The 19,435-nt window shown below is 39.9% G+C and overlaps 1 long non-coding RNA gene across 1 annotated transcript in view; it reads right to left on the bottom strand.

The window, feature by feature from the left end:
- LOC131504484 (uncharacterized) overlaps positions 1 to 19,435 on the bottom strand; it is a 40,734-nt gene that overhangs the window by 14,393 nt on the left and 6,906 nt on the right. Inside the window, exon 2 of the long non-coding RNA XR_009258011.1 lies at positions 2,992 to 3,177. This is a non-coding gene — a long non-coding RNA (uncharacterized LOC131504484). The remainder of the gene's footprint in view (positions 1 to 2,991; positions 3,178 to 19,435) is intronic.

Genomic DNA, 19,435 nt, shown 5'->3' with positions numbered 1-19,435 from the left:
CATATGCTGATTTAGGTTTATTTCATCTGTTCTAAGATATTAAATGTTTGATTATATATTCCTTTGGCTTTATTTTCTTTTCCTTTTTTTTTTTTTTTTTTTTTTTTTGCCACAGTAGTTATTTTTTTAATCATATGTAACATCATGGGAAATCTAATAAAAATGTTCATGTGAAACACTACTCAGTCTGTTTTGGGTAGCAATTTAAAATGAATGGTCAAAATTATCACTAGGAGGGCACCCTACCATTCTTTGAATAGAACAAGAGAAATGTATTAAAAATCAAAAGGGAAAAATTAATTTCATAGTATAACATAAGGAATGATGATTTCAAACAGCACTGTATATTATTAGTTCATAACGACTAGCTACAAAATGTCAAGAAAATTAGATTTCAGATGGTAGATGAGGTTTGTCTCACTGAAAAAGGGGTTTTAATAAATATTAAGCACAGAAGTATTGGGGGATGATGAAGATTCGGTAATTAAGCATTGAACATTCAGTGATCCATTTGACACCAAAGAATTAAAGACACAAAAAATTGGTTAGCTAAATGCAACTGCCAAGGGGGTTGAACTCACTATTTTTGTGCTCTGAAGAATAATAATTCATCTAGTAGCAAATCTTTCTTCCCCACTTACAAGTTAGAAATACTGCATATCAGGATGAAATAGGATTTTTGAGACACAGATTCTTAGAAATGAGGCAGGTCTTTAGCCACCTACTTCCTACTCTGTATAGAAATAACATCTTCAGCATTCCTGGAAGATGTTAGTGATGGCTACGATATTCTCAGAGATGGGAAACCCACTGCCTCACAAAGCAGCCTGTTTGCTGCTATAAGTCTTACTTTTTAAAAAATACCCTGTTCATGTCAAGCAGAAAAATATACTCCTCTCCCCACCAAAAAGTACACAAAGATTAACATTTCACTTATGTGTTATTTTGGGGGAATTATGGATAGAACAGGATTGATTCAGTTTCCAGATTAGCAAACTATACCCTTAGGCACTAAGATACTTTTTTTTTTTTTTTAATCTTAAACAGTTTTTGATTGGCATCTTTCAGGTTGTGTAGAATAGTGGACAGAGTGGAGATTTTTCAATCAGAGAAATCTAAGTTTGAATCCTGGCTCACTTATTAGCACTTGTATGACCTTAAGGAAATGGCTTAAACTCTGGAAGTTTCATTTCCTATCTCCAAAACCTTGAGCACTGAGAGGATTAGAGATAATGGATGTAAAGCACCTAGCATGGTTTTTGCTACAAAGTAAATACTCCAAATATGCCAGCTACACTTTGTTTGTCTCCTTAAACATTTGACATTTTAATGATTTTAATAAATTATGAGCATTTATTATTATAGAGCATTTTGAAATGAGTCACAATGTTTATTATTGCTATAAAAGTATCCTAAACTGCTTTCTCTGGCTTTATGGTTGCTTTTAAAAATACTTCTCTAGCCCTCCTGGCTATCAGATAATTCTGTCCCTGTGTCAGCCTTTCTCATTACCATTTCTGTGTCTCCTCACTTAGTTTTTTCCAGTCTTGGAAACAAACAAATTAACAAACCCAAATTTGTTAGAATTGTGTTTTTTAAAAGTGCCTCCGGGTTCTGCACAGAAAGTCTAAGAAACTCTTAAAGAGTTTAGGATTACCATTTCAGAGCCTACGTTTTAGCTCAAGTGTCTTTGGCTCATATTTTAGCCAATGCCAGAACATTTTCCTACCTCCAGGCTCATGACTGTCTTTCAGAAGGTTGCAACTGTCCGATAACTGACCTGTAGATAAGTACTGAGGATAGAAAGATGGTGGGTGAGTGAATAGATGGATGGATAAATAGATGATAGATAGATGATAGATAGATGATAGATAGATAGATAGATAGATAGATACTTGTCTTATGAGGTACGAACTAAAATTTTCAAATTGTTGCAGTGAAAGATGGTTTAGTCAATCTGTATTCCCAAGGTACTGGAATCACATCTCTATTTTTCATCTGTAAAATGGAGCAAAAAACATTGAATCTGACCTATTTCAAACTGAACTATGAAACAGCATAGGTCATATAGGAAAGATATAAAGAACAGACATGAAGGTGCCTTATAAATACAACTTGTCAATGCTATTATGTATTTTGCACCTATCCTTTAAAAGGTGGATGAGGAATCTATTTGCATTTTTATCTAGTAGAGTAAAAATTAAATATGTTGGCTTTCAGTTATATGGCTCCTTCTTTTCTTGAGATCCCACTGTTATGGTTTCTTTCCAACACCTTTCTTTTTTTTTTTTTTTAAATATTTTATTTATTTTGAAAGAAAGAAAGACAGAGAAAGCAAGTGGGGGAGGGACAGGGAGAGAGGGAAAGAGAGAATCCCAAGCAGGCTCCATGTTCAACATGGAGCCCCATGCAGGGCTCCATCCCATGACTGCAAGATCACACGACCTGAGCCGAGAGGAAGAGTCAGAGGCTTAACCGACTGAGCCACCCAAATACCCACTTCCAACACCTTTCTAAGCAGAGTTCCACGCACAGATCCCGTTTGTGAGCCCTCCCCCTAAACTGTGTTGTGATTTCGTACTGTGATATGCAAAGTGTTTTTTAGCAATGCCATGTCATGCCTGACTTGTTTACTAGTGAGTAAAAATAAAATATCTTTGCTTATTTTTTTCTTCTATGAAGTCTAATAATATTCCATCCAATGATTCTACTAAGTAAAAGGAAAAATTCATATAAAATCATCCTTTGATTAGATCTCCTCTTCTTTTTTTAATGGTGTAGGCGATACCTGAGTGCAAAGACCCTCGTGAAGAAATAAAACGTTGATTTCCACTATCATGTGAAAAGAACAAGTTGAACGAAGTGTAAATATCCCTGTGGGAAGTACTTACCTATTGCTGTGTGACAACTTACCCCCAAATTTAGCAGCTTAAACAACCACAGTTCATTACCTCAGAGCTCTTGTGGGTTGGGAGTCTAGGTGTGGCTGACCTGAGTGCCTGGGGCTCAAGGCGGGTCAAGCTGTTGGCTGCTGCTGCAGTCACGTCAAGATTCAGCTGGCAGTGGAGGACCTGCTCCCAGTCCTGCTCGAGAGGCTGTTGGCAGGAGGCAGAAGTACTTCCTATCCACCCGTGTGGGCCTCTCCACGGGTTGCACACTGTCCTCCCAATCTGGCAACTGGCCAGTAGAGAAAGAGACAGAGAACAAGGGGAGAGAGGCAGATGAGAGTGAGTAGGAGAGATGCCCCAGAGAGTAGTCAGGAAGCAAGTCACAGTCTTTTTGTAACTCAGCCTCAGAAGGGCCTTCCCACTTCTGCCGAGTTATGTGCATTAGAAGGGAATCACCTGGGCGCGCCAGAGCGTCTGACTTCCACACAGGTCATGATCTCGCAGTCCAGGAGTTCGAGCCCAGCGTCAGGCTCTGTGCTGACAGCTCAGTGCTTGGAGCCTGCTTCGGATTCTGTGTTTCCCCCTCCCTCTGCCCCTTCCCCACTCATGCTCTGTCTCTCTCTCCTTCAAAAATAAGTAAACATTAAAAAAAGGGGGGGGGGTAGAATCACTGCATCCTGCCCACATTCGGAGGAGGCAGGAATTACACAAGGGTGAGAATACCAGGAGATGGGACAGGGCAGGGAAGGGGGGGCGGTCACTGAGGGAAATTTTAGAGGCTGCCCTACTGCGGTGGGATAAACTGTCTGGGGTTTATAATTACTCAATTTTTATTTACCTTGAAGGTTTGGCTAGCACATAGCTTTCTTTTTTTTTTTTTTTTTTTTTTAGCTTAGCTAATGATCTTTCAACAGAATGGTGAACTGGGTTCTTGTTGTATTTACTACAGAAACATCCTGGTTAAGCTAACACCAAAAAACATCCCAGCAAACACAGTCTTTTGTTATATACAACCCTCGTGGCATATATCAATTTCCAGTAAAATTATCTGTGTGCATGTCTCCCTCTGTCCGAGGGAGCAGGGCCCTGTGAGCTCAGGGCCGTGATGGAAAAGGGAGCTAACGTTCACTGAGCCCCTTTGAAGGGGCAGGCCCTGTGCTAGATGTGTTTACATAAATTATTTTTAATCTTTACCCAAACCTGCTAAGAAGGCCCTCTTACCCACAATTTATGAGTGAAGAAACTAAGGTTAAGTCACTAGCCCAAGGCCACACAGGTAAAAAATGGCAATGGAGCTGGAATTAAAACCAAGGTTACAGATGTCCAAAGCTCATACTATGTCCACTGATAAACCACACTGTGCCCATGTCATTGTGCCAAGGCCTTAATTGTCCCCAGGAAATATTTAATGAACAAATACCACATTTTGGAAATTTGAAACAGGAGATCACAGACGCCACTACTTCTAAAAGGCTTATGAGCAAAAAATTTAAAAAATAACAAATCAGTAGTAATAAATATGTTGTAGCCTGACATATATCCCCCTCATAATTCATGTGTTGGAGTTCTAACCCTCAGTACCTCAGAATGTGACTGTATTTGGAGATAGGGCCTTCAAAGAAGTAATTAAATTAGAGTGAGATCATTAGGGTTGGCCCTAATCCAACCGGTTTCCCTAATCTAACTTGTTGGCCCTAATCTAACTGGTTTCCCTAGAAGAAGAGAAAACTTGGACGTGCAAAGAGACGGCACACAGAGAAAAGCCCGTGAGAGGACCCAGAGAGAATAGGGCTGCCTCCAAACCAAGAAGAGAGGCCTCGGTAGACAGTAAATCTGCCCACGCCATAGTCTTGGGCCTCTGGCCTCCAGAGCTATGAAAAAATAAATGTCTGTGGTCTAAGCTACCCAGTCTGTGGTATTTGGTTATGGCAATCCTAGCAAACTAATGCTTCACATCTATATACACCTATACACCTTTGCTCACACATTCATATGTACAGGCAAATACACTAACATATAAAAATAGAACATATCAAAGCAGAGACATGTACTATAAACATATTATGTATATGTTTGAAATCCTTAAAATGCAATTTTATACAAGATACTAAGTAACATTTTCCATATCGGGATTTGTGTTAGGTTAGTTAACTAGGTATTACGCTAGATTGCTTTACCTGTCATTTTCCAAGAACTTCTGAGGCGCTCTGGTGGGTGGCAGAGAAGCAGTTAGGGCATGAGCAAAGAGAATTGGACTCAGACAAACTGGCTTTAAGTTTTGGCTCTGTCATTTATTTTCAGCTCTATGACCTTGGGCAATATGCTTAGGCTTTCTAAGCCTGTACTTCCTTATTTTTCCACTTCAGCTAACATTTCTTGAGTATCTACTACAGGCCAGACTGTGCACCGATCGCTTTTGCATAAATCATCTCAATTTGTAAAATGTGATAACAATGCCACCTAGCAGAGCTGCTGTGATGATCAAGTGGGATAATGCGAATGCGAGAGCTTTGCAAACTGCGAGGGCTCGTGCAAATATCAGGGTGTGTCATTTTTCTGTTTTCTACATCAGTGCTTCCAAATGATAAAGCTGTAATTTTGACCTTAGCAACAACTGCTCATCTAGTTTTATTCTCTAGCTAAATGATCCAAAGGTAATCCAGGAGTTATATTAATCATTCCCAAGCTCAGCTTTAAACCTATCACTCCCCTGCTGAATAAACAAATAAACTTCAAAACCCTGAATCATATCCAAAATGCCTGCATAATGTGTGAATTTTAGGCTTTCCATGATCTAGCCTCAACCTACCTCTCCAGCTTTACCTCCCATCATGTATTCTGCATCAGGTTTCCAACAAAGCAAAATGATTAGCCAGCCACCTATTCAAACCCCGAACTTTGCATCCTTATGTCCTGTATGGGGGATTCCCTTCTCTGGTTTGCTATTGCTGATACATACGAAACATTAGCACACAGCCTGGGATGTAGCGTGTTCTCAATAAATGGTACCTGCCGCTATTTTCACTACTGCTGCTACCATCACGCAAATCAGTGAAATATTTCCTCCACTACAAACCTTGCAAGTTACAGATGATTTTGCTCTCCTCTGCATGTCCGGAGCACTATATCTTAAACTTTTGGGGGATTTTAGTCATTTTCTATAATATACTTAAGTTACATATCCATCCATTCAAAATATATGTGTTAAGAACCTACTTTGTGAGAAAACCTATGTTAGAAAGGATACTTGGACAAGATGTGCCTTTGCTAAGAGAGCTTGAAATCTAATGGAGGAAGAAGACAACGAATCGGACATACTCATATTGCACCTGGATCATACAGCCAGCAGCGGTATCTGAACTTGTCTCCCTGTTTCTAGCACCTTTATAGCCCGTCCTCAGCACAACAGCTAGTATACATCAGATGACATTCTCTGCTAACAACCCTGCCATGGATCTCTATTTTACTCATTTTCATTTGCAGGGTCCTGGGGGACCCCATTGCCACCTGACCTTGTGAAACTCTCCTGCTTTCATGCCCTGCTATTGTCTAACCACCCTGGCCTACTTCTTGTCCCTCAACCTGCCAAGCTTGCTCTCACCGTTGGTACTGACCATTCCCTTAGCCTGGAATCTTTTTCCCCAGGTATCTGCTTGGCTAACTTCTCTTTTAAGTCTTTGCTCAAATACCACCTTCTGAAAAAATCCAACTTTGATCACGCTGTTTACCTGACTACGCAGCCCTCTCATTTACCCTGATCTGTTTTTCCTTTGTCTGTTGTATGTACCCCCTTCTGGCCACTGCATACCTAGCTAAATTACTATGTTAATTGCTAACTGTTGGGCTCTCCTCTTTAGCTCTGCGGCAAGGAGCAGGAATATCTTTTTTTTATCCTCAATGTACTTATGGACCTAGAACAGTGTGTAAAACAAAGTAGGAGCCCTATGTTTAGTTTCCTTATTTTTGTACCCTCAGAGTACCTAGTATGGCACAGTACAGCTAGGACACCTTGAATAAGTATTTGTTATTGATTCACCTTTAGTCTCTTTAAATCATACGTCCGGTATTTCCTAGGGCCTTCATTGTTCTATGATCCACTTTTATCTTTTTACATTTCTGCTAGAATATATTTCAAACAGATTGTGTGCTTGCGTGTGTGTGTCAGTATGCGTATATATCAGGATTTCAGGTATTATTTTATGAACATGTGAGGTTTTGTTTTTTGGGTTTTTTTTAATTTTTTTTTTTAACGTTTATTTATTTTTGAGACAGAGAGAGACAGAGCATGAACGGGGGAGGGTCAGAGAGAGAGGGAGACACAGAATCTGAAATAGGCTCCAGGCTTTGGGCTGTCAGCACAGAGCCCGACGCGGGGCTCGAACTCACGAACCGCAAGATCGTGACCTGAGCCGAAGTCGGGCGCTTAACCGACTGAGCCACCCAGGCGCCCCAACATGTGAGGTTTTAAGGAAAAGTTTTGCTTTTAAGTTTTATAGAAGTCATCAAAGTACACACTACATGTTTTTCAGGCCTTTTTTTTTCATACTCAAGGCATTGATGTACATCGTGGGCATTTGTCATTGGTAGAGCAATATATCTAAACACATATTAGAGGGGGAAAAATCAATATAACTCAGCAAATATTTAATGAATATCTACAATGTGAAATATTTTACAGGTTTTACAAAGAGGGAAAGAAACACTTCTACTCCAAAATTGCTTGTAACCTCCTGGGTGAGAGAAATATATGGACAACTCACTATAAGACAAAACCAATATGAAGAAAAATACAAAGTAGTGTGGGGTAACTTGTTAAATTATGCTCATCTGAAAAGAGACATTCATCTTTCTGTGATCTTCAGCCAAACCCCTGCCCTTGGTAAGCTCTGTCCATAAATAGGTTAACAGTCAACAAACCAGAAGTTCCATTAATCAGAATGCCTTGCTCCTCCAACTTGTCCAGTAACAAAGGAGCTGGTGCTCTTTCCTTCTTTTGTGCATCTATGCTACTTTCGAAAGGCAATGTAAGTAATAACCCTGAAGCTAGACTTTAAAGCTGATCACAGTTATTTAGTAACTTGACCCCCCTCTCCCCCATCTCCCCTCCATCCTGATGGATTTAGACAGGGGCTGCTCTGAGTTCCTTTGTAAGAATTTATGCTCAGGAAGACTGATTGACAAGTGGAGCTTTTTCCTTTTCTGGGGGAAAAGAAATTTCCAGGGTCATGCTCCTGGTATTTGCAAAGAGCTCTAAAAGCTCCAGAGAGCGAAAGAGTCAAAATTGACTTCTTGCTGATGATCACAAACTTCATGACAAGGGGAAAAAAAAAAAAAGGGAGATTGAGGCCGCAGTTCCGAATGTCAGGATAACTACCGAGGAGGCCGATTTTGAAACAGGCTTCCAGATAAATAGGAAGTTATATACTCAACTGGAAACCACAGGCATTAGATAGAGGGTGCAGAGGCTGAAGAACTTCCACCCCAATCAAGATGGCATCTGCACGAGCAGCCTGTCAAGAGAGAAGGATGACCCTGAACTGTGTGGGTGGCTTTCTTTAAAAAAGACACAATGCCCATCCGAGTTTACGTGAACTTGTTATTCCTTCAGTATTATACAGTGTGTGTCCTCGTACGTGTTTGAGTTGTTGCGGGAACAAAATTATATTTCTATCACCCATATTCATATGCCTACAAACTGTATCTGTATTCTAATATTCATCCTGATTTATTTATAAGGGCCTGCAAAATTCATGCTTTAGTGAGGAAATGTTTTAGCTCTTCAGATCTCTTTTGTGGTCATTTTCAAAACCGAATGACTGAAAGGTGGGAGTTTCAAGCTCCATTCGCTTCTAGAGAAAAAAAAAAAAAAAGAGTTCTATATACTTTAGATCTTCATTTTTAACAACAAAGTCCTGGATTTTGAATAGAGATATTTTTATCCCCAGGAAATAATCTTCTTTAGAAAAAAAAAAAAAATAGCTGGAAAAAAAAAAAAAAACTAGTTATATTGGTATGTGTTTAAGCCTTTATATTGAGAAGGGAGATTATTAGCATAGTGGTTTGAGAAAATAAGTAGGATTCCTGTTTAATGAAACCCATTTTCATTACTGCTTGGCTTCGTGACTAGATAGCCAAAGGCAGGGAGGGTGTGGAAACTGGTGGTGAATGGAGCTGCTTTAGAGGCTCAGAGAAATGAGCTGATCACCCTGAAGTCACAGGAGACAAAGTGAGAGGACACAGGACCTGCAAAGCCTTGAAGAGAAACTCTGAGAGGATGGCACGAGAAAGAGATTGGCTCCAACATGTGTCCACCATGTGCACGATACCAGGAAAGCTTCTCCGACTCACGCTGCTGAGGAAGCTTCAGATACATTGCCCGTTCCGTGATTTCCTCACTAGCAAACACGACGTAATCACCAGTGAGAATGAAAACCGTCAGATTTCATGCAATACTATTCCCAGAATTCATTTCACCCTGGAACATCGCTAGTTTTACCATCAAAGCTCAGAAGCAAACAAAATAAAACTATGCTCATTTAGCTTTGCACCAAGAAAGCACCAAATGCACAGGAATCGTGAATGGTTAATGAGAATGTATAGAGGCCTAAAAATGGACATTTCGTGTATGAGTGGCCGATTTAGGGAGCAGCCTTTAATGAGGGATGCAAAACATGAATGTAAGATCTGGTTCGTCCCCCAAGAAATAAAGTTCAAATCATTATGGCCAACCGTAAAATGAAGAGTAAATAAATACATACTTCCCATTTGACAGAGGGATATTAAAAGGTTTAATTCAATAATTGACATAAGGGGCATTGAGTTATTCAAATAAATGAGGTTACATAAATGGGAAGAATCATAAACTTTCACATCCATGTGTCATTCCTGATCCTCCGGTCATTAAGCAAGGTCTGTACGGAAGTATTTTCCCCATAAATCATTTTCTGAACATCAAGTTAAAAACCCCAATGCCCTGGAAAACATAAAGAAGAGCCACCCTATATAATTAGTTGAGAATGGAGTTCTGCTAGCCACTCCTCCAGTGCCAACACTGTCATACAGCCTCGAAAACATTCAATCAAGTCATCCAGTTGTTTACAAATCAGAGGCAAACCCAAATACTGCAAGGTTAGTCTGTTCTTCAAATAACTACACTTCTGGCACAATTCCACAGCAAACTAGAAATACAGAGATTCAAGAGGTTCTCTGTTGTTGCTAATCTTTCCACTCCAAATTATGCTGCTGCTCCTGTATTTTCTGCAACATTTGCTCTTTTTCAGGTGGAGTTGACAATTCTGAGGTCACACTGCGTCGTCAATGGCAAGCTGACAGTAGGACATGGCTGTTTGAGCTAAGTTACTAATAAGTGAACCCATGGAGTGCCATTTCATTAGCGAATGTATCATTAAAAGCATCACCTCCATGACTTACTCATTGTTCTTTGCCCAGCCTGGTCCCTGCCTTGAAGCCTTAAAAATAAAGAAACCATGCTAGCCTAGTGAAGGGCTGGGACCAGCTAATTAGTGGCCCCCTTCCTGCATATTCTCTTCTCTCTACGGGCACAGAGCAAGAGCACTTCTCTCCCCACCCACAACTATAGTTATGAATTGATTTGTTTGAAGAAAAGAGGGAGGAGGACAGGAGATAATGAACCAAATAAGAGAAATAAAATCAAGGATCAAGGACAACAGCAGCTTGGGTCCAGCGGCCCAGGATCAATAACTATACTGATGATAGTATAGTTATTGCTTGATCTTATAAGTTGATGTTGGGGTCAATCAGCCCTGGATATAAGCCCATCTCCACCACTTACTGGCTCTGTGACCTCAGGCAAGTTACCTGAGGTTTCTAAACCTTACTTCCCACATTTATAAAATAAGAATAATCAGAATATCTGTCTCCAATGAGACACTTAATGTAAAGCACTTAATGCAAATGCCTAACTACTACTATTAACTTCAATATTTGGCACTGACATCTCTAAAATGACTCAAACATTTCCTCCCCAGGGTGTACTGGGACATCTTACATTCCCCATGCCCTAATGACCTTGTTGTCAGTCTGAATCCAGTCCCCAGACTTTGTGCTCTCCAAACACTTCTTTCTCACAGTACTTACTAATCCATATTATCTCCTGTTCAAAATCATAAATACTTGAGGACAGACACAGCTGAACACAAAGTCACATCTTTCAAGACGGCTTACTAAGAACATTATCTAGGAGGCAAGGCAATTGGGTATGTTATGAAATAGAGAGAAACTTGACCTGGAAAAGCCTTCATTTATTCTTCAACACACACTTATGAAGAACTTCCTGTATGCCACATGCTAAGATAGAGTGGTAAACAAGATACAGATTCCTTACAGTCGTGATAAATGTTTGCAATGCGTCATAGTCTTGAGGCCGTTGGAGGTTCTCCTTGAGGAATGATATATTAGGCAACTATGGCTGCAATGAATGCTGCATAATAAACCACCTTCCAAACTTGGTGGCTTTCAACAGCAAGCACTTCTTATGCTCACTGACAGGTCTGCAGGTTGTCTGGGGCACCTCTGCTTCAGATTCGGGTGCCTGGGATTGGCTACGAGCCTTGGGTCAGATGCATGTCTGCTGCTCTGTGTGCTTCATTCTGGGACCCCAGGTGAAGAAGCAATAACAGCATAGGACTTGGTCTCCTCATGATGAGCAGAGGAACCCAAGTGGGCAGGCCCAACCTCATGAGCATACTTAAGGCCTTTGCTAGTGTCATATCCTCTAATGTTCCAATGGCCTAAAGCAGGGCAGGTGGCCAAGCCTAACATCGATGGAATGGGAAATAGATGCCACCTACTCTAGCTCCCTTGAGAAACAGTCTCTCCTTGAGCAAATTTTAGTCAGGTTCCCCTGAACTCTCTTGTCAACTAGCACCTAACTTTCGGGCTGCTGTGTTCATTTCTGCATTGTCCAATTTTGCAAGAATCCTAAAGCAGTTTAATCAGAATCTCCCATCCTCCACTGTTGACCCTCAGTATCTATCAGGTTCTCAATCTCTTCCATCCCAGGTGATGTTTGATCACCAGCCTTCTTCTCTAGCTCCCCTACCATGTCCCTTGAAGACATGGGCAGTGCACCCCAATGGTTGTAAGGGTATGTCGAGGGACTTTTTCCCATTCCTAAAGAGAATTCTGTGAGCCTTAAAAGGCTATAGAGGAAAATATGACTACATGTTACAAATGGTAGCACTTATTCTCCTTAATTGAAATGTAGGAGTACTGTGGAACAAGGGCAAAAGTAGGATCTGTCTATCTATCATTGTGACAAATGGACAGTTTATCGCCTTGCATTTGCTCAGCACTGCAGGAAAAGGGTAGAAGTTCAGAAAAATCTATTTCCCACAGAGCAATTATCAATTTTAATATTAAATTTTAAAATGATTTTTAATTTATCAACTGGCCCCTGAATTCAGGGTGGGCACTGTCAGATCTCTGCCTTGGATATTAGGCTGATGATGGTTCATATCCAAAGTCCATAGATAATGAACACTTTGTAAATCTGTAGTGCAGTTCTTTCTTCCCACCCCCCACCCCACCCCCCCATTGTAAATTAATTGATCTTTTTTGCCATTAGGGAGATAATCCACTGCTGTACTTTTCTCTCTGTCTCCTTCACTTCTTTTTTTGGTTCAAACACAAAGCAAAACATTCCCAAATACAACCCAATTTTAATTAAAGCTACCCTGGTCCCTGGAAAAGCTGTATCCTCCTGCTTCACTGAGACTTTAAAGTTTCCTGCTTTGATGCAGTGTTGAAAGAGCAATAAAACAGGGGTGAGCAGCTTTAAAGTGAGAGGTCAGAAAAGTATTTGTCTCCTTTTGCCCTTCACTCTCTTGGCAGTAGAACCTTCCTCTGGTCCACAGTTCAGAGTCCAGGAGAAAAATCTGCATTCAGTAAAACCACAGACCAAAGTCAAATCCTGCTCACCAAATCTCACACATGGGAAACGAAGGCTGCTGCCACCCTGCGTGGCCTTGACTTGAGGCACACAATTCAAAAGCGTTTGTGGAGGTCAAACACTGGGATCCAGAGCTGTGCATTTTAGTTAACAAAAACTTAACTTTTCTCCAGTGCTTAAAAAAGCACCAAGGTCCGATCCAGGTTTAAGATGCATAATAAAGCGATTGAAATTCTCTTCACTAATCAGGTGAACTGACTGAGAAATTAATATACTATATTAATTCCTAGTCTTCCACATAACTTCTGAAAGTCTAAATATACCATGACTTCTTTTTTTTTCCCCACCTTTCAGAATTGCTCTAATATCTCTAAAAGCCCATTACACCGTGGGAGAACTGAACAGAGTAATTAGTAGATTATTGTCAAGATTAGTGAATCCAAAGGTAAGCTCCTTATCACAGCTATCTTCTTTGGCAAAAATATTCTTATCATTTTATATGGAAATGAGAACAACCAACTACACAATAAATAGTGGGTATAATTTTCTCCCCAATTTAATGGAACCTAATGGGCCTACAGCTCCATGAAGGTAAGTGCAACGTCTGCTATAGTCACTGCATCATCTTCGACACTTTGCACAATGCCTGGCGCGTGAGAGGCATCAAAATATTCCATGAATGAATAGATCAATATTTAAGTGTATACATACATGAAGGAATATGTAAATGACTGCCAAGCCAGCACAAGACTGTTGAATAACACAAAATAACCCAAATCAGAAGAAAGGAGAGAAAACCTGGTTGTCTGGTAAAAGGTGTGATATTTTTCCCCAAAGGAAAAATTTCAAGGCCACTTTTTTCCCCCCCAGGGAAAGAAAAGATCAATGCCAGCAGCCCAGCAGTCGCCAGAAGCCCCACAGAGTATGCAAACCTGATGGAGGAGAGAAAATTGAGGTGAGGAAATAGATTTCACTTTTGAGCTTTAAAGTAGTCATTATAAGCAATAGGGAAGAAATAATTATTTTTTAAATGATAAGCACTACCTGGACAATGTGACACTCTTCTATTTAAATGGAACTTTGTGAAATGTGTCTATTTGGTGGGGACATGGTTCTCCTGCCCTGAGTGCCTTAAGGAGTCTGTCAGCGTGAAAAATAATTTTAAGAGTCAAAACACATCAAGCAATAAGTTGTTGGTCACTGTCGCCATTTTCCTAAAGAGCATGATAGAAAGACCTCTTCGCTCCCATCAGATGACAATAACATCCATGATTTGGAGAAAATGATTCTGATTCCCTTTATGCAAAACTAAAGAGTAAAGCCTTTTCCAGGTCATGACTTCGGTGGCGTGTTTTATTTTGTGATTTTTTTTTTTCTTTCTGATAACTTACCACCTCTTCAATTACAGAAAGAAAAATAACCAAGAGATTGCATCAAATGGGACTCAGCTTTGGGAATTAGAATCTGTCCTTCTCTTCCTGGGCGTAAAATTCGGCCCCTGCCTTTTAACTGGCTCCTTTCATCCACCTATCCTCAGCCCCACATCTCCCCAGCCCACAGGGTCATTTCAGCACCTAGTTCACAAAACACCTACAAAGGGGACCAGGAAAAATCGTCTCTTGCCCAATGTGTCTTTTCAGCTTTGCCACCCCTTTACACGAATTCTAACAAACTGCAGCAGCAGACAGGAGCTATCAGCAGTCCCTGTCTAGCCGATCCGAAGCAATCAGAGAGGAGTCCCCATAAAAAAAAGGCAGAACAAGTATAGCAGATAAAAGGACTGACCTATTTTCTCTTGAAATCTACTGACCCTTGTTTACCAGATTCTTAGTCTTCAATAGAGTTGACGTTAGGCTTTGTAATGCATGATGGCCCTTAAGCACCAAACAATTGGAGCTGTTTAACATGGAAGAAGAATTGTCACCAAAGAGACACCTGGAAATTGTGTGAGGTTTGCCCGTTCACATCAGAGCCAAGGTTCTGGAAATGAACCTTAGTTCCAGACAAGGGGGTTGGTGATTAAGTATAAGTGGCCTTGGAAGTAAATACTAACTCTTCAATTTTATTTTTAAAAGTCCAAAGCAACTAAAGATCTACAGGAGAACAAAGGGCCAAAGGAAGCCTCAGTTCAGCAGAATACTCAGGGCCTAGGCATCCTGATAAATATGGAGTGGAAGCTTTTGTGCATTTCTGGAAATAAGCCATTAATATGTAATTATGTAAACACATATATGTGCAAATAGATAGATGGATAGATAGGTGATAGATAGATAAATAGATAGATTTTGTTCTGTTCTCAATCCCTAAGATTTATTTTTCTTAAGAAGCTGGCTTAGCAGCAAGACCAAGTTTGTTTCCTTTGCCTTCAAATACTTCATGTCAGCTCATAAATGTACAAATCAGTCAAATATCTAAACTAACAGCATTTCATCAGTCTTACTTTGCCCTTAATAATTCATCCCTCTTATGTTTACTCTAATACTTCTGCAGCATAAATATGCATGATATGAGGCTGTGTATGTTCAAGCACTTTCATGGATAGACTAACAGCGGGGGACTTTTGACCTTGGTCTGAAGAGGGAAAAGTTACTGCAATAACTAATGACAGAAATGACAGTCTCACACTTTAAATTAAAGAGGAAAGGGGAGAAAAACATTCCCAAGGGAGAATTCCTTAACAGCAATTTAGATTTCAGCCTAAGAGGTGCTTTTTGTAAATTTCATTTGAAAACAGTTGCTTTTCCTGCACCAGATTTAACAAGGATAATACCCATCCTCTTGCCAAAATCTCACAGAGATGTTGTGAGAAATAATAAAAGAATGTCTGTGGAGCCTCTGAGCTACTTGGAATAAAGATGCTAATAAATACAAAGGCTTCTTATTAATTATAGTAAATATCCTTGCAGGGGAGAAGAAAAGCCACAATAAAAGTGAGATTTGGGTGAAATCTACTAACTCCTAATCCAATTATTTTTGATGTTTTGGTTATTTTTTTTCTGACTCCCTTAAATTTGTAAGGAGTGTATATTAAATATTTAACAGCTTATTTTCTCCTTGTTCAGAGGTTTTTGGTCCTCCCCATCCTGATATCTTGGCAAATAATCCCAGGTATTAACAAGGACCAATTTAGGATCTTGGATGGCTGGCAATTCAGCTTCTCCACTGCAATCAAAAAACCATAAAAACATAGATTTGTTGCCTTTGTTGTGCATCACATGTTTTCAATCTCAAAGGGATTTTTCCAGATGTTTCAGCCAGTCTTGTTGGTATGTTTGAAAACTCTGGTCTGTTTTCTGAGTCCATTTCCCCTAAAATACACAAACTCAAATGCTCAGGCCGAATTGAACTCAATCATCCTTCTTTACCATCTTTCAATGAAGCATTCTGTTCTGTCATTAGGTGAAAGGAAGAACAATACCTTCAAGATCTCACTTGCAGATATAATATTATGAGAAACTTGACACAGATTTATGTACCAGCTTGTAATGGCACAATTAGGATCTTTATCTGTGCCGGGAAACATAGGCCAAAAGGCATTTTTCATTTTCTGAACAAGTACCAACCAAACTTGGAAGGCTGTTGAAGCTAAATGAGAAAGACATGGGGTGCTTTGGTAAGTTTTACTTAGTGATGCTATTCCTGGGCCCAGAGAATGACAGACTCAGAAAATGCCATTTGTCCTAGCAGGGATTCGAAAACTATGCTGCAGGTATTACTTATGTTGGTAGGGTCACAATTAACATACCAGATGTGCAAAGAAAAAGGAACTTCATTATTTTCTACAAGTGATAGAATCTTTCTTATAAGCTCTCCCCCTGCTGGGTAGCTGCTGATGGGGGTGAAGGGTGGGTAGAAATAGGCTTTGACTTTAAATCTGCCTATTAATGACATTTTAGCTCCTCCTGGTTACATAGTTTTTTGGGGATAATTTTTAGTAGATTCAAAGCTCGATCCCTAATGAAACTGCTTCTTCCTTTCCCCTCTTTCATCAGATGGTGCTTTGGATATAGAGGATGAGTTGGAGCCGTCATGATCGGGGGATGCAGAGTTCTCGGTTTCATGGCAGATGTCCATGATAGGCTGACAGACTTAGCCTTTGAGTGTGCCCTGGCTGGACATCCGATTGTGCTCACTTTTGAAATGAACAGCTGTAAATCAGCAAAATTCTTGGACAACTAGGCCATCTCCCTTGATGACTGTTTCCAAAATTGGATCTCACTAGCCCAACTGGAGGTTTGTGACCTACCTGTGGTAACCACCCAGATCCAGATCAGTTACTCAGAACAGGTTTTAAATTTGTTTCCTTAGCCCCACCTTTTCTCCTTCTACATCCCATAGGACAGAAAGCACAATCCCTTCCTCCATAACCAGAATATCTCTTTCATCATTGACTTAGCTCAGGCTGCTGTAACAAATTACCATAGCCTGGGTGGCTAAGATAACAAATATTTATTTTACATAGTTGGGAAGTCTGGGAAGCCCAAGATCAAGGTGGTGGTTGATCTGGTCCCTGGTGAGAGCCATTTCCTTGGTTTGCAGATAGCCATCTTCTCATGGTGTCTTCATGTGGCAGATAGAGAGAGAGAGAGAGAGAGAGAGAGAGAATGGAAGCAAGCTCTCTCATGTTTCTTCTTAAAAGGGCACTAATTCCATCATTAAGGCTCCACCCTTATGACCTAACTACCTCTCAAAGGCCCCTTCTCCAAATACCAGCACATTGGAGATTTGGGTTTCAATATAGGAATGGGGTGGGGGTGAGGTGTACATATTCCATTCTTAGCAATCACAGTTTTGATTTCTTTATTCCGGGTGGTACATTCCCTAACTGATACTTTCCCAGGGATCATACCATTCGTGCTCAGCCTTGGAGGTAGAAGACTTCAAGGGAAGAAGATTTAAAGGGCAATAAAATATGTAGGTTAATATTTTTACAATATTATCCCTACTACAGAGCACCAAAATTAAAAGACTTTTTTTAACGGTGCAAAGTTAAGAAATTAGCAGTGTCTGCATGTGTGAAAAGGCACGCATGTGTCTGTGTGTGCATGCACATGTGTGTGCGTGTGAATGGTTCTCTGTGTCTGTGTGTGTATGTAGACACGTGAGGTAGGGGTCTGTAAAGACTCATAGGGAATGCAGTAATCGCAACCTATGAGGGCAAGACCCTGTTGAATTATTCCAACCTTCACCATGTCAGAACTTACAGAGTATTTCATCACCTGCCATAGGTAATGGTGCTTTGAAAATAGACATGAGCTGTCAGCCCAAAACACACTCCCCTCTAGGAACCTGAATATTTCCTCCAGGAGGTATCAGGAAAATGTCAAATCATTGGAGACTGCCTTTCCAACCCCAGCTGGCCTTGACCTGGGATAAAATGCATGTTTCCTGAAAACACCTCATAATTTAGACTCTATGACAGAGGTCCCTTCTGGATTTTCCACACAATATTTATTCTGCTCTCTCAGACTTCCTCATGGAGAATAGACATAGTGCCTCTACTCCATTCTATGGATTAGGCTGATGTTTAGACAATCTTTTGTTTTCCCTCTGGAATAAAGTAAGTGTATGTTTCTCTCCCAAATAATATCCCAGAAGTTATTTTTAAATAGACTCAACCTTATGATGAAATAAGGTAAGTAAAGAGGAAGTCAAGTAAATGAAATTTTTTAGGGAAAATTCCATCTGGTAAATAATTATTTGCCATAAACTCTGGAGGAGTAAGTTGACCTAACATGGCAATCATCACACCTCACTTACAACCAATCTCTTTTTACAGCTGAGAGTGCCGTGTGTTGGCAGCTTTCAGTTATGCACATATTATTTATGAGTTTTAGCCACATAAAACTTGCAAGTAATCTGCTTTCCTCATAACCTCTCTATTGCTGATAATTGAGAGATGAGTGTAATTGAATTAAACTTTATTGATTCATGCATTGATCTTTTTTTTTTTTGTCAAGGATATATATAATTTATTCTATAAATTAATTTATTCTTTGCTTGAAAAATCTTCAGATTGAAGTTACTCTTCTAAGTAGTGTTGTACAAAGAGCTGTGAGTTGGGAAGTTATAACTAGTTTTAAAGCCTGGCTCACTGTGAGCTTTCTATATGTGATCATCTATATAATGGAAATAATAATACAGAGAAATTAGGAGGGCTAAGTGAAATTAAGCTCTAGTAACTAACAGACCATTCTTGTCACATTTAGAATGCTCTTTCTCTCTCTCCCTCTCTTTCTGCCCCTCTCCTGCTTATGTGCTCTCTTAAAAAAAAATTTAAAAATGTATATATGCACCTTTATCTTGTAAAGATATATCATTTGTACTAACATAGATAAAAAGGAAACATATTTGTTTGCTTATTTGGGGTCTTCTTGACATAATTTATAGAAACCTAGTTCAAATTAGCTTAAACAGAAAAAAAAGATAATTGTTCAAATTTTTGGATATGGCTGGAGTCAGGCCCCCGAACATTGTCATCAGTGATCCTTCTCTTTATCTCCCTCCCTTCATCCATCCAACCATCTCCTGGTTCTAATTTCTCTTTGTACATGATAAGTTCTTTGCACCTGGTGGCAAAAATAGTCCCCAGTAAATTAACTCAAAGCTTCTGTCA

This window comes from Neofelis nebulosa, chromosome 2, assembly GCF_028018385.1.
Source record: "Neofelis nebulosa isolate mNeoNeb1 chromosome 2, mNeoNeb1.pri, whole genome shotgun sequence".
Lineage (NCBI taxonomy): Eukaryota > Metazoa > Chordata > Mammalia > Carnivora > Felidae > Neofelis > Neofelis nebulosa.
The sequence above is the reverse complement of the archived record's forward strand: the minus strand, read 5'-3'. Positions and strand labels throughout refer to the sequence as shown.